Source organism: Chamaea fasciata, unplaced genomic scaffold, assembly GCF_029207755.1.
Source record: "Chamaea fasciata isolate MVZ Bird 193981 ecotype frontalis unplaced genomic scaffold, bChaFas1.0.hap1 SCAF_16, whole genome shotgun sequence".
NCBI classification, from domain to species: Eukaryota; Metazoa; Chordata; class Aves; order Passeriformes; family Sylviidae; genus Chamaea; species Chamaea fasciata.
This window is the reverse complement of record NW_027094101.1, coordinates 12813174-12829331: the sequence shown is the minus strand read 5'-3', so window position 1 is coordinate 12829331 and position 16158 is coordinate 12813174. Positions and strand designations below refer to the sequence as shown.

Below are 16158 nucleotides of genomic sequence, written 5' to 3'. Positions count from 1 at the left end.
CCAGTCCATGCTCTGTGCGGTCACTGAGCCAGTCACTGACAGGACAGCAAAGACGTTTCTGGGTCCTTTACCTTATAAGAAATGCAAGGGGTGAGTCTTAAACCTTTTCCTATTTGGAAACAGCTGCTGGGGGTGTGGGGTGCATGCCGACACTGAGGCTCACCCTGCCCTGTGGGCTGCACCTCACGGGGGCATTCACAGCCCTGGACCTGTCCCTCCTGCCTCCACGGCTCCTGGAAAGCTCATGGAATGGCCACAAAATTGGTGGGATTAAGTGTTGATTGAAAGCAAACATCAAAAATATGAGTCTCTTGAGGCATAAAGAGAGAACAGGTGAAGCAAATATCATGTAGCACACCCGTCCCACCACACCCTGCTCATCCTGGAGTCTCTCCCCCAGAGAAGAGCACCAGCGCTGCTGTTTCTCCGGGAGCAGCTGCTCCCGAGGGTCAGCAGCCTGGCTGTGGTTGTTGCTGAAGCACAGCTTTCTGTCCATCCTCCTTTGTTCGAACCCTGCTGCTTTCAGAGCCCAGCACAGCAGGGCTGTGCCCCAGGGGCAGGGAGTGCCTGGTGTGGGGCAGGGTGCCCCTCTGGGCTGGGCTGGTGGCCTGGTGCCCACCGGGGATCAGATACAGAGGGGGACATCACCTCCCAATTGTCCTCGGGGGGAAGATCAGTCACCTTGAGTTGTTTGCCAATTATAATAGAGCTGGGTAGGGGGAAAAAAAAGCCAAAACAAAACCCAAACAAAAACCAAAACAAACCAAAACAACAAAAAACCCCACACCCCCTTTTCTTCCCTGACTCAACCTCATTCTCCACCCAAGTTCATTCTCCAGCTGTGCCCAGGTGGGGCCCTGGGCTCCCTCCCCAAGCCCCTCCAGCCACCAGGTCTCTGGGAGAGCAGCGTTGGAGCAGCCCTGTGGTCAGGAATCACCAAATGCTTTTGGCAGGGGTGTTGTTCCAGGTTGGGCAGTGGCAGTGGGAGCTGCTGGCTGCCCCTGGAATGGGAACTCCCAGTTTGGCTCCGAATCCTGCCCCATTTCTAACCCTTTACACACAGCATCGTCCTGCCCTGTCACTCCTCGATGTGCACTTTGCAATAGATGTCGGAAATTTGATTTGCTTTTTAAATTAAGGATGGACTTTCATTAAGGAAGCTGAACTAACAGGCAGCATAGCATTGGAGAAAGTTCTCTTTTTTTTTCATTTGTTTGGGGTTTTTTTGCCTGGTCTGTTAGGCTGGAGGATCTCTGCTCTGCCACATTTCCCTGTGTTCCTCAGTAGGATGACTCCTCTGGTTTTGGGCAAAGTAGGAAAACGTGTTTTGCTGACTGCTGTACTTCATCGTGGGCACAGATCTGAGGTGTATTCAGTGTAGCTGCAAATAAGTCTCTATTTTAAATGTGAGATTTCAATAGTTAAACACCTGCAGGGATGTCTGCGAGCAGCTGCTGATTAAATAAAAAAAAAAAAAAAAGAAAAAGCAGCACATGACACAGTTTTCTCCTGCATGAGGTATTGTAGTGGGAAATAAAGGATGATTTCTCACATAGTTGTTTTCAAAGCCTGATTTTTTCAGCATTTAGGCAGCGTCATGAAGTGTTTTAACCTTTGTGTGTTAGACATTTCACTGTGTTCACTAAATTTCTATCATTGGATTAATTTTTGAGGCTCATTCCTCATTTAGGGGAGAAAAAAAAAAAGGGGGGGGGGAGTTTTATTTCCCAGAGGTGAGAAGTGCTGTTTGAAGGCTAATGCACACAAGAAGTCTGTGCCCATGGAGGGCTTCCCTTAAAGAGAAAATCAGGTCCCAGCCTGGGCCTGTGGAGCACTGATGGTGCCTAGGGGGAGTCAGGCTGGAAACAAATCTGGTGCTGCTGGGGCTGGTGTTTATTCCTGCCAGAAAAGGACATTCAGCCCGTTTCAACCCACTCAAGTATTCCTTGGGGGCACCACCCCTGTGCAAAGGCCTGGCTGTCTCTGCTGCACCTCTCTGCAGGTTGCTTGGTTCAATAATCAATATTCAGAATATCCACAGAGGCTGCACGACCCCCTCAGTTCCCAAAGGCAAAGAGGTTCTGTCCTGAGATGCTTGCTTTGCCCAGTTTGATAGGCCAATGGGTATGTTCTAAGTATAACAAAAATATCAAAAATACAGGGGTATCTTTAGCTGCTGTTGGTATTAGAATGATTTATTCTTAATGCCAGGGAAAGAAGGGTGAGAGCAAAGGCTCTTGAATATTTTAATAACATAATTTTGATCTATTGGATGGGAGTTGGGAAGATTATATGGCCTTCTTATTCAGAATATGCCTCATCAGGGTGGAGACTCTCCCAGGAATCTCAAGAAATGCAATATTCTGTGGGGTGCATCAGGAGACTGATACAGTAACTGATAGCAAATTGCTTAATTAAAACAAATTACTGGCAAGTTCTCTGGACTGTGTTAAGGGCTTGCATGCCCTTTCTTTGGGGAAAGGCAGAAGAATGATCTGACTCTTTTATTACATCTGTAGGTGGCATTTACCTGGTTTTAGGAACGATGAGGTGGGGCTGGAGCAGGCAGCGGGTCTTTGTTTCGCTGTGGTAGGATGGTTGGTTGGAAATGGGTTTTCTGCCAGTGGCTTCTGTGAAGGTTCAGCTCTGCCTGACTGGGACAGTTTAACCAGCAAGCAGAGAAATGTCTGTGGGCTCTGTGTGGTCTAACCCTGGCAGGGAGGGAATCGAGTGAAATCAACAGGATCATGGGCAAAGACTAGAACTAGTTTAAGTTAGCAAGTGGAATGGTTTGTGTTTTATTGTGACATCGGGTGCCACGGGAGTCACCTCCTAGAGCCGTGTCACCAATTCCAAGGCTCTTTGCCCTCTATTTATTTCCCAGAATCTTACATACACATATTATGCTTATACATATGCATAATCCCAGCCCCCCTCACTCCCCACTCTGTATTAAAATGAGGTTAAAAGTCCTTCACGCCTGTGCAATTCTTCTCTTGAATTGGGTTGGTGGTCTCCAATTGGGTCAGTCATCTTGAAGGATGAAGTCAGGAAAGTCTTCATCACAGTGACCTTTCTACCTTCTCACTGCTGGCAGGCCTTTGTGACCTTTTGGCAGGATCCAATCCCTCCTGCTTTGTGGTCAGTTAGCGCTGAGTCCAGGTGCAGCTCATGGTCCCATTCGATGGTCCATCTGTTTCATTTCCTTCTAGAAACACAACTAAAACAAGCACAGAATACCAAGCAATACAACATCCGGCTCTAGCTTAATCATTAACTTATCTTTTGTTTTTCCGAAGTTGCATCCTGATCGATACAAATTGCTTCTAACCCTTGGCTAAGGTCTTAACTCTTTAAAATCTTGATTCACGGAGGAAGGAGATCCATGCTGGGAAGCTCCAGAAGTTGTCAGGCTGGCTCAGGCTGTGTGTGGTGGTGCTGGGGAGCAGGGCTCTGCACTGCTGGGCAGGCAGGGTGCTGCTCTGGGGCTGGCCCAGGGCACCCTCAGCAGCTGGGAGGGCTCTGCAGCCCTTTGGGATGCTCACACCTGCTTTTGGCAGCTGCACGTGGCAGTGTGAGCATCCCAGGAGGAGAGCTGGGTATTCAAAATATATTTTTGGAAATCTGGCAGCTCTGAGGCCCCGGCAAATGCTTTGCTGGGTTTTTCTGGAGCAGGCAGGTGACCTGCAAGGAGTTCGGTGAACTCCTCCACTTCTTGCCCTAAGGGAATGAATCTCTTATGTTCTTATTTGGGTTCCCTCAGAAGAGGGACCAAACCCAGCTTTATGAGATCACAAAATCCTTTTAGGTAGGGAAAGATCATCAAATCCATCTGTTAACCCAGCACCGCCAAGTTCACCCCTAAGCCATGTCTCTTAGCACCACATCTACGTGTCCTTTAAATCTCCAGGGATGGTGCCTGCACCACTGCCCTGGGCATCCCGTTACAATATATAACAAATCTTCCCATGAAGAAATTGTTTCTAATATCCAATGTAAACCCACCCTGGAGCAACTTGACACTATTTCCCTCCTCACTGCAGCCTCCTTTCAGGCAGCTGTAGAGGGTGATAAGGTTTCTTCCCTTTAAGGACAACCTCTAGGACCTGGAACAAGATTTGTCATGTTCTTTGTGGTAATGGACCAAAAAATAGCCATTAAATCTCTTTAGGGAACAGTTAAAAATTATATTTCTTTTTATTTATTTCCTTGCTCATTTCTTAAGAAATGCACTTTGTACGTTGATAAGGAAATATTTTGACATTTTGTAATAAATTCTTTGGATTCTGGGTTTATGCTGTGTAAATTATATTCGTAAAAACTGAATACAAGCCTAAATTTGAATCATCAGTTTTCTCCTCTATGAAACTGATACCCATTTAATGCTCCTTTCATGGTGACTTTCAGCTGAAGCTGTGAAGGGGTTAGCAGCAATTTGTTTCCCCTGTCTGTAGCTGAAGTTTCCTTGAAAAGTTTCATTAACACACTATCATGGTTTAAAAATAGAAACTCAAGAGAATTACTCCAACTCAAGTAATATAATGCATCAAGAAGCTTTTCATTTTATATTATAATTATTCCAAAGCACTTCAACCTAGCCACTTTTCCATTATGAGAAGAATTCTACACCATTTGGTATCCAAAATTGCATTTCTCAGAAATTCTATGCCTGTGTGTAGATTACTTGCAGTGCTCCTATTGTCCTTGTTTCTTCTCTGCTGCGAAATTAAATCCCAATGTTTTGAAAACTCTAAAATGAGTTTTGTTGCTCTGTTTATGCACAGAAGTGCAGAATGCAGCAGCTGAGGAGCTGCAGTGCCCTGTGCATTGGAGAGCAGGACATGGGGGATTTCTTGCTCCAGTAGCTACTGATTGGGGTGCTTTTCAAGCCCTACTTGTGTTAGAATTCTACTCAGGAAAAGTTATTTTCTCTCTTTTTGTTTCCTTCTCTCCAGCCCCCCAAAGAAGAAACATAGTCTTCATAGTGTGCTGGCAGCCGGGCAGTTCTTCTGTGTTTAGATATAAACCATAAGTGTATAGTAACTTCACCTAAACATCTGTTGGTGTTTTAAATACTACATAAATAAATAACCTAACTGCTGTGCTAATTCAGTGACACTCTGTCAGTTTCACTGGAAACTGGATCCCAAATACTTCTCGGTAGCTGGTTAAACTGAATTGAAACTCAGCTTGGAAAATACAATTTGCCTGCTGCCTTGACACTTACAAATGCCTACTATTTATTTTGGGCAGCAAATTATTAATTTTCTTCTGGGCATGTATTTTGCTTGTTTGGGGATAGTTTTGTGTAGGTTTTTTTTTTGTTTTGTTTGTTTGGGGGTTTTTTGGTGTGTGTGTTTACATAGAGTGTAGATTGAACAGAATCAGAGACTGGCAGGGGCAGAAAGGGACCCCTGGACGTGCTCTGGGCCAACGCCACTGCTGGGCAGGGACACCCGAGGCTGGCTGCCCAGCACGGATGGCTTTTGGTGTCTCCAGGATGGAGACATCCCAGCTGGAGCATCCCCAGGTGACTGCCAGGGCTCATCACCTCCCAGAGGAGCAGTTCCAGGTGTTCTGCCAGTTTGTGCTCATGGCCTCTGCTCCTGTCCCAGCACTATTGGGACACCCTGGCTCAGTCCTGGCTTTACCCCATGGTCAGATATTTGTACACATTGATGAGGTTCCCCCTGACCTTGTCCAGGCTGAGCAGTCCCAGCTCTCTCAGCCTTTCCTCACTGGAGAGATGCTCCAGAACCTTCATTGATGCCTTGAGAAGGCTGACCTGGAACAGAGACTGGACAGAGCTGGAGAATAAAGTAGATATTTATTGAAAGGCATTTAGGATACACCTTGGGCAGGACAAGAGAGCCTGGCCAGGGCTACACCCAAGGTGGACCCAAAATGGTCACAAAATGGACCACAGGTCACGAGGTCTCACACTTTTATAAGTTTTGGTCCATTTGCATATTGGGGTTTTTCCAATTACAGCTTCAGATTATGAAGTCCCTTCTTGTTTTCTCTCTTCAGCCACCGTTGTTTGTGCTTTTGGGCCTGAAACTTGTACCACTTGTCCCTGCTCTTCAGCAGGACAAGGATTTGTTTTGTCTCCCTGCTCTGTGAGTAGAGCTTACTAACACTGAATGTGAGGCTCAGAACTGCACCCCTGGGCAGCACAGAATCTGAAATACACGAAAGCTGAAACTTAAGGAATCATCATCAGCTCAGCTGCACTTGGTTGGACTCTGTCCTTGTTTCTCCTGGCCTGGGGCTGTCAGAGCTGGGCAGGGCGCTCCAGGGGTGGCCTCAGCTGTGCTGGGTAGGTGTTGAGGAGGTTTTCTCTCAGCCTGCTGGCAGAGCTGCTCCTGCAGCCCGGGATGCTCTGGCCCTTCTTTGCTTTGCAGCCAGGGAAGGTTGCTGGCTGTTCAAGCAGGCTGCAGCTGCTGGGATCCTGGCATTTACTGTGCCTGGCGTTGTTCCTCCCAGCTGTGGGACACTGCAGCTGTGTCAGTCCCTCTCACTGTCCTGTTGGGGCTGGCAGCACTGGGGTACCAGCCCGTTCTGTGTCCCCAGCAGGCTTGCTGAGCGACACTGTGCCCCACCATAACATCAGTAATGAAGGTGTTTTACTGCACTGAACCCAGTATTGACTCCCGGTACTGGGAGGTTCAGACACAGCCTCACACAGAGCTCACTGGGGCTCTGAAACTCACAGCCCCTCCAGGAGTCATCACCTTGCTTTTTCATCCCTTTTCCATCCCCTCAGGCTCGCCCTCACTGCAGGTTCTGGAAGGGAGCTCAGGAACATTCCCTGCTTTTGCTTCTGGCACCTTTGTAAAACGCTCAGGTGGGCAGGTACAACAAACCCTGAAAAGTCACACAGATTTTTCCTGGAACAGCAGTCCTTTTCCATTAGCTGCTTCTCCAGATGGCCTAAGGACATGGTGGAGCAGAATTAATGGGTGTTGGGGAAATCCACCTCCATGTGGAACAGGCAGCAATGCTGGAAACCAGTCAAGAAGCCCTCAGAAAGGTTTTGGCTGAAGGACACCACCGTTGGGAGCACAGATGAAGATGTATTCCTGAACTCAAGGGGGAATCACAGAGGGTGCATTATTGCATGGAGTGATTAGATGACTGACTAATGAGCCTTGAGGGGCAAGGAAATTGGCTACAAAAGCAATTAAATAAGCACCTGACATTCCAGTGTCCAGTGTAGTCTGTATAAACAGTGAACTTTCAGCGTGTTCAGTTGGCAAAGCAAAACAAGTGCTGTTTAAGCATACAAGGCAAAGTGCTACAGGAAGAAAAAAATCTGTGTTAAACAGATTGTTCTTCTGAAAGTGTGTTAGTAAATGCTTTTCTCTGTCAGAAGGTGTGATAACACATTGCAATGCTAGCACTTCAAGTCACTGTCCACAGTTTTCATTAGTCACTCTGGATATTCATGATGCCACGTGAAACTCCATGTTCTGCTTTAATCTGCCTATTGTTACCATTAGGTAACGATGGCATTTTTATTTTTTTCTTTAGGGGCAAAACTTCTGCATCATAATCCAAATTCAAGTGACAGAAGGGTCATTTTGCATAAAATCTGATGACCCAACACTGGATTCCTGTTCCTGTGACATAACAGGGCATCTCTGAAATGCACCTGGGCAGGTGCTGGTCAGCTTGGAGTGAGTTCAGCCCACCTGTGGACCTTTAAGAGAGGGATGTTGACAACAAGAGCAGTTACAAGAGCATTTGTCATTTTGGCAGATTGAGGTTTGGAGGTTGCAGTATTGCGTCCCACACCCCCAGCAGGTGCTTCCAAATAGGGGAAAAGTTTCAGTTTACCTTTAGGGATTTTAGGAAGTTTAACTAGAAAGTCCTGTGTTTTTCTCACAGTAGCTGGCTCAGCACCAGTACAGGAGCATGGATTGGGCTCTGAGAGTGTACCTCAAAGCCTCTTAGTAATCTCATTGGGCCAAAAGCCAAATTGTCCCTCCTAAAACATTCAGTATTTAGGAAGGAGCACAAAGGAAGTAAAGGGATTTTTGGAGTGCTTCTAGCAGGGTGTCTGAAGTTTCTTGGACATCTGTGCGCGGCTTTTCTTTTGTTTTCTGTAATGTCTGTTTTTTGTTATTTTTCTTAATTAAACTTTTTTGCTTTACCAAACACCTCTGAAGAGCAGTTTTGCTGAAGTTATTTTAAGCCAATCTGCAAGGGCTGGCCCCTCAGAGATCGATACATTAACACGTGGTTTATAAGGCTTTGGCCAGGTGTTAACCTGTGTCAGGAGGCGTCTTGGCTGACTGAAGGCTGGTCCTGCCCTCAGCCCCGGGGAACTGTGCGGTGTGATGGAAGGAAGGGTTTTCCTTCAGGCTCGGGTGGTGTCACTGCTCTGTGCCTCTTCTCATCGCACAGAGCTGCAGCTGTGTTCACCTGGTGTGCTGAGGGGAGGGAACTTCGCTCCTTCACTCAGGCCGAGGGGAATTCACCCACTGCATTGAACGGATGGCAATGTTGCGCTCAGGCTTCTCCTTCCAGTGTACTTTCGAATTACTTAGTCAAGTATTTCACTTGTTGCCCCACCCAGTGGAAGTTGGAGCTTTGGGATTCTGCTGTCAGGCGGTTCAAGGTGAGGAAGAGATTTGAAATGCAGTCCCAGTGAACCAAAGATGAAGTGTTCATAATATTTCAAGAGCAAACCAGATTCTCTGGTGATGTTGCTGGGGGTGATCTTCAGTAAGTCTCAAGCAACCCTTTCTGTGTAGAGGTGTTGAAAGTGTCACTAGTTTTGTTTTTTCCTGGTAAACGCGTGCAGCTAAAAGAAAGAAAGTGGTAATTTTCAGGTGTCAATTGGAGTTGTAACTATGTGTGACAAGGAGCTGTGCTGGGAGATTGGAGCAAGTGGTTTCTCTCCTCTGTAACCAACTGGAAGCAACGAAATCAGGTGGGATATATATATATATATTTTGTAAGTCACTTCTTTAAAGTGTTGAATAATGTTAAATTTGCTGCCACACAATCATGCTTGGCCTTTTAAGGCTGTCTGAAATTAATCATGTATTTGTTTCTTAATTGCCTCATTAAAATCAGGTTCAAAAGTCCTCCTGCACTTGGAAGTCACAATATGCACTGCTGAACCCCTAAAATGTTGTGAATGGCCTGGTTTCTTCAGAGGATAAGAATTCTAGATTTCTGAGCTGAAAGAGCTTTATTATGAAGTGACATGTCTGGCTTTAGAGACAGAGGTGGAATTGGTACATCTGGAATTAATGAATAATATATAAGGACTGATACCAGCTTTGCTTCATGAGTTGGCCTTACTATTTAGCCTCAAGCAGAAGCAAGAAACACGCACACAAAAAAAGGTTGTTAAGGTAGAAAATTAAATATTTAAGGCCAGTGTCTGCTATATATTCTTCCTTTGTGTATTCATGGAAATATATTTTGGAACTGGAGGCAAATGTTATTTATAATACAGTAGTGGCAGAAGGGGCATATTTGATTGAGGCATCAAAGTGCTAGACTTTGTAAAAGGTCTGAGAGAAAATTCCTGGATTAGCCTTGAAATTTTCGCTGCCATCTTCCCTTTTCTTTGGGGTATTCTGGGTCGCATTTTGGCTTTCATTTGGGATTTGTATGTACCAACTCTTCTTTCCTTTCCCTGTTATAATGAGGTGGAGGAGCAGGCAGCAGTGAGAGGTGGTTGTTTTTCCAGCAGCAGTTGTGTCTTTCAAATCCTCTGCAATGCATCCCGTTGGTGACAACACTCAAATTGTAACACGTATCCTTGTGTGCTGTCTTCTGTCATGAAAAGGTTTTATGAGCCTGCTGGGTCCAGAAATAGCACTGGAGTTTCTGTTTTCTGGGATAACCAGGAGCTGGATGTTACACAAAGGGAGGCGCTGGGAATGGAATGGATTTTTGGGTGAAAACATCAGAAATTAGTTAGAAAAATGTAAAGTTGGCTATTTTTTTCTCTTGCTAAAAAGAGGGTGTAGTTGGAGCATTAGGGTGTGCTGACATTTTTACGATCTGATTTGTTGACAATGAGCAAAGGATAAGCCCCTGCCTACACGTTGGCAGCTGCACAAGTTGCAGGAAATCTGTCCTGGACCCATCACTGTGTAGAAAGGTCGATGTTGTTTCAAGGCTTTTGATGGTCAGCTGAAACAAGAATTAAATACAGATTGTGATGTTTTGCCCCTTTAAGAAGAAAAAGTCATTGTAGAACTTGTTAATTTTCTCACTGGAAGACCTGGTTTTACATCAGTTGGGTGTTTGCATCTGTGCTTGCTTTCAAAGGTGCAGGAAGGGCTTAGGGAGTTTCCATGAGGCAAGACTTTGTTTCTTCTGCAGATCTGGAAGAAATTGTGTTGGGCTTTTCTTGTAAGACCCTTTAATATGGAAAAGCTGTTCTCAGTAGCTGGAAGAAGGAGCAATGTCCTGATCACAGCTGTGTCTTGTTTTGGACTCAAGGCAGAAACCTACAGCCAATTCTGCAGGTGTTTTCCAGGAGAGGCAGCTACAAACACACACGTGTGTGTGGTTACATAGATATGTCCACACTTTATTTCACTCTTATTCACAGCTTAAAAAAAAACCCCCACTGTGTTTGGAATCTTGAGTGCCGCCAAATGCAGTTGAATAATCACGTCTGCAAAAAATTGATTTGAGTAAGAAGAAAAATGTAGCCCCAGATTTTGGAAAGAGAACTTCTGTGGGGAGTTAAAATGGTGCAGGACTTGTTCCCTGGGGCTGAACAGCCAACTCCAGTGCTGCTGGGAGGCTTGGCAAGCAGATACCTTGAAAAGCTCAAAAAAAATCTACTGTTATTGCACTGAATAACACTAGTGGTATATAGTGTTCCGTTTTTGGAACACTCTCACTGGTAAGAACAGGTTTCAGGCTGTTGTTACTTGAGATAGAACTGGCAGGCACTGTGGGCAAGAGTGGTGAAAGAAAGAAATGTGGAGCTTGGGGAAGACAGTTTGTAAATTAGTTTAACTATTTTTCTAATTGCTGCTTGGTTGAGGATTTGAAGAAACACCATCTATTGACCACCATGAACAGAATGATAAGTTAGTAGTGTTAAGAGCATCTTTTAGATCACATAGCACTCAGAATGTAATTTGGTCAACTTTAAAAATGTAAGATCTCCTTAGAAGCGTAAAAAACGTGCTGCAACTTCAGTTGCATCCCTATCATCCCAAGTAACATCCCTATCGACTTAACCTGGTGCATGTAAAATATTGAAAAGATTGCATTGTATTATACAATGTATTACAATATATACAATTATATACTATAATGTACATTACAAAGTATTAAAATGCAATTGTTGCCAGTATTAACCTGGCAATGTTGCTGATTTTGAGGCTGAGGAGGACGGGAGGTGAGGCAGTCAGCTCAGCTGTTCCTCATGTAACCTTTTTATCGTTAGGATTCAGGATGGCTCATGTAACGACACGTAGAACTAAGATTTCTTCAGAGGGCTTATATATAGCCCTGAAGTTTATTGAAAGACAGATTCTTTTATACAGTGTTTGGGTACAATGAATAGGATTGGTCCTTTAGGGCACCACCTTTTTGTCAACATCTCTACCGGTAAACAAGTTGGAAAAACGCCAGGTGTCAGGAGGACAATCTACAGGGATTGTTTATAGGGATTGTTTTGGGTTCCTCCTCAGGATTTCCCAGGCCAGACTGAGAGAGTTTTGTCCTTGGCTTTCGCACAGGCTTCAAGGCACTGCCTGGAGCCTAAGAATCCATGTTCTGACCACTGCCAGTTCCCACACCTTCTTAGCTCTGGTTGCAGCCTCCAGGTCCTGGCAGGGGTGTGGGCTGACCCTTTGTGCTGTGTGGGCAGCGCGGAGCAGGAGCAGGGCGTTGTGCTGGCCCAGCCTGGGCAGGGTTTGTGCCCCGGTGAACAAAGTGGGGCAGTGTGAACACTGGGTTCTCCAGAGCTCTGTTCCCCTGCAGGACGTGGCCAGGGGAAGCTGGGGACGGCCTCTGGGTCTGTGGGCACTGCAGGGTTGGGCTCCAGGTGTGAAGGAGCCCCAGTGCCCAGGTGCAGCTGCCTCAGGCAGCACCTGTGAGGAGCTGGGGTGGTGCTGTGCAGCCAGAGATGTTCCTCTGGAGGAGTTGGTTTTCTGTGCCTGTGCTGCTGCTGCTCCACTGCACGTCTCCAGAGCAGCAGCAGGGCACCAGCCTGTGTTTACACGTGGAGACGTCTCTTTCCTTCAGTGCTGGAAGCAACAGCTCCTTTCCGCAGCGATTCCAGGGGGATCCAGAGATCTCAGACCCTGCTCTAGGGTCGAGCGTGGTGCTCAAGTGCCTCCCTGGGCTGGGACTGCTCTGGATTCCCCAGGCTAAGGCACGGACCAGCAGCACAGCTCCGTGAGTATGACGGGAATCCCTCTGCTTTTCATCCCTGCTCCGTGCCAGAGTTCGGCAAGGCACAGCCCTGTGGGCAGCCAGCCTCACTGGGCACAGGTGCTTTTGCGTTTTGTTGGCTGTTTATACTGAGAAAATCCTTGAGCTGGGAATCCTAGCAGATTGCAGGCGTGCTGCTACAGAGTTTACAAATCCTTGTGCAGTATTTTCAAAACAAAACAGAACGTGCATCAAGGATCTTCTCCTAATTCGGATACAGATTAAGTGCAGCTGAGATTTTTATCCGTTTGTATTTCATGTGTTTGCATAGGGTTGATGTATAAATTGATATTCTAAGCTTTCCAGGGTTTTTGTGATTCCTGCAGAGAAGATATAGCTCCTCTCTCACCAGCCCAGTTACAGTGGAATGTGATAGAAAGTAAATGAGATTATAAAGTGTTATGGGCTGTGTTCTGATGCTGTTTGTTTTGGTTTAAATTCGTAACTTATTCGTAAGTTGTCTGGTGTAGATTAGCATGTGACAAATCGCCTTGTATAGAAAAGATTGTTTTAGACTGATTATGTAACAAAGAGTAGAGAAATCAAAATTGAGTGTGTGTTAATGCTTAAATGCCAATAATGTCTTTCAAAGACTCAAAGGAAGCCCCTGTCATTAGGAAATTGGGAAATACGCACTTAAATCTTTCGTACCAAATTTTCTCGTTACAGTTGCTCTAAGTGCTCCTGTAAAGGAGTCTCTCTCATAAACTATCAGGAGATAGATTAAAGGATTTGGGTTTTTTCTTTTAAAATATGTATTTACAGGAGAGATGTCACATTAATGAAATTATAGATAATTTATCACAAAACCTGGTAATTTTCTTTAGAATAAAATATTTGTGTCCTGCAACTACAAAAGTGGAGAGCAAGTACCTTCAAATATTTTCAGGAAAATCAGTCATGAGGTGACATAAATGTGTAATAAGAGGGCTGTAGGTGATTTTTAGTCTCAGAACCAGGTCTCCTAGTAGAGTGCTTTTCTCTTTCACAGTGTTGTTTTGCTCACATTTGCTTTGCAGTAGTTTCTGTAGCTAATGTATGTCAAAATTAAAATGTATCAGCACCATATGGCAGTTGGCTCATTGCCTAAGTAACGTATGTTCCATAAGTTCAGTTCACTTAAGGATTGCTTTTCTCTGCTTGGAGGGCATTTACCTATCATTTTTCTATTGAAAAGACTGCCCTGAGGTCAGAATAATTTGATGGGTAGAATAAAAAGGACTTTGTTCTGCATTTGGTATAAAATGATTATGATTTCCCCTTGTGTTTACTGATGAAGGGCAATTTAGTTCCGGGGGTGGTTGATTCTTCAAATTTCTGGTATAAAGGATTGTGTGTTATACATATTGTATTTATTGCCTTAATAATAAATGCTATGTGCTGGAGCTCCACAAAACATGAGTTTACTGGGAGATTCACTTTGAACAATAGGTATTCAGAGGAGGCGCATTTAGTTTTAAAGCATATAAAATAAATGGGGCATACTGTATTCTACTTTTATTTTTATTTTTTTCCCTTCTAATCTCTGGTTGGAGTCCTGCTAGCTGAGGATCCAGATCCCTTCTCTTTTGGAAGAAGTTGAGGGTTAATAATTCTGCTTCCTGTGCTGCTGCCTGTAGCATCCACTGCCAAATGCTCAGTGAAAACTGCATTGCAAAATACCTGTTTGTTTCCTTTTCCAGAAAATCTTGAATTTACTGTAATTACAGAATTATCTTAGGTGGAACTTCTCTTCATTTTTTTTCCCTGCTGCTGCCATAGTTAGACTGAGAGCTGAGTTCTTCCAGTGATCCCAGTTTTTCATGCAGCTCAATACTTTTGGAGAAACAACCATATAAGGTTTAGGTCCCTGAACTATGAGATGGACTTCAGGTGTCATAGTCTCAGGGTCCCAGTTTTTACTTTGAAAAATAAGGACTATGTTAGTTTACTTTTGGTTCCTAAAATTGTCTGCCTTTGCATCCTGAGAAGTTGCCATGGTTTTGGAGTGTGTGTGAATTTGCATGTTTTATCACATAATAATAGAACAGGTTGGCTTGGAAGGGATTTTTCAAGGTCATCTACACCAACCCTAACCCTAATGATTTTATTTCTGTGCCCAGTTGAGAACCAAAATCTGTGTGTTTTTCTAAGTACATCTAAAAGTGGGGTTGGGATGGTATTTTATATGCACACAACATAACTGAATTACTGGTTTTCTCAAACTTTTACGGCTAGGAATGTTTTAGAGGCTTGAGGGTTTTTTTCCCCTACATCTGGCTCGAACAAACGCATGTGATATTTGCAGTCCTTGTTCCTACTGTAGCCAGTATTTGAATATTGAGCGGGTGGCAGATCCACATTCTGTGCCCACCTTGGGCTGGGGGAGAGTCTCAAACTCGCCTTTGCAATTCCTCACAGAGAGATCCTAAATCAGGTTCTGGGTGGAAAGGTGGGGCTGTCCCTTCCTCCTGTCAGAGCTGTGTCAGCTTTCCTTGGATTGCTGCTGTTTTGAGGGGGGTCTTTCCTTTATTTTGCACGGAAAGCCAGTGAAAAAGAGTTCGCGGGGGTGTTTGGATCATGCCTTGTAGGACAGATGAGAGTTTTGGCTGCTGCTACTGATGCCTCATGATTTTTGCCTTTTCTCTTTTCTATTTCTCTCTATTCTTTACACATATTTTTGGAGCTCTGTAGCTATTATTGCATTCCTAGCTAGTGTTTCCAGTACTTTTCCCTGCCCTGATACACAGAAAGGCAAAACATATTCCAGAGCCCCTGTCCTACCTTGGTTCTTCTTAGAAACCAAGGTTGAAAGCCAGCTCTTTGAGACACATTTTCACCAACAAACTTCAGTTCCATCTGAGGGGGGAGGATTTGGAAAGGGCCTGAGCTGGGGTGGGGGGGGATTGCATCACCACTTGTGCTCCTGATTGGTGCTTTTTGTCAATTATGGAAATTTACTGATCTTATAAATTTGTATTCAGTCTGTGAGGGGTGAGCTTCTGTGGACCTTCTCCAAATCTGCCCCTGGAGGCCTCCAACAAAGACCAACCTTTGTATTACCCCCTATACTATCATAGAGTATATATAGTATCATCTCAAAAGTGTGTGTTGTTGAATTTCCAGGTTCTTTAAGGCATCTTAAACCTTTGTAGCACCTGCTGGCGTTACTCAGTGAAGGTGAGGAATAGCACGGGGTGTGTGATGCCCACTGGGGCAGCAGCCTTCCTGCTGGGCCTGGCTGCTCTTCCACAACCAATCTTGATCACAGCTTTCCTCTTTTTTAGCCAAGTAGAACCCTGTAGAAAAAAAAAGTGTCAAACATTTCCAGCCAGAACAGCGTACAACGTGGAGCTGGGAGCTGTCTCCTAGAGGGATGTAGACAGAATTATTTATTGTCTCTTAGGCAGAGGAGGGAATCCAGCCTGGTTTCCTGTATTACTGTAGGGGAGCTCTAACCATTACACTGATGTACAGGGTTTTTTTGGGGCAGCTGAGGGCTGAAAGCCTCAACCAATCCTCGGCCACTGTCACTGAGGAAAAATAGCAAGAGGCTGTAGGAGTCTCAGTAGATGTCCGCAAAGACAATTCAGCAGACAAATACACGACACTGCTTTAGCAGAAATTCAAACTGAGGGAGCTGGGGTTGTTCAGCCTGGAGAAAAGGAGGCTCAGGGACGACCTGAAAGGAGGCTCTCTACAACTCCCCGAAAGGTGACTGTGCTCAGGTGGGTTCAGTCTCTTCTCACAGGC

General features: G+C 45.0%; 1 protein-coding gene and 1 long non-coding RNA gene across 14 annotated transcripts in view; both read left to right on the top strand.

The window, feature by feature from the left end:
* Positions 1-16158, top strand: part of RBFOX1 (RNA binding fox-1 homolog 1) — a 1151565-nt gene that overhangs the window by 372130 nt on the left and 763277 nt on the right. The gene's annotated exons all lie outside the window — the stretch shown is intronic.
* LOC136297639 (uncharacterized) lies at positions 8074-9765 on the top strand. Its single transcript, XR_010723203.1, has 3 exons — positions 8074-8623; positions 8838-8938; positions 9085-9765. It is a non-coding gene; the product is annotated as an uncharacterized lncRNA (long non-coding RNA).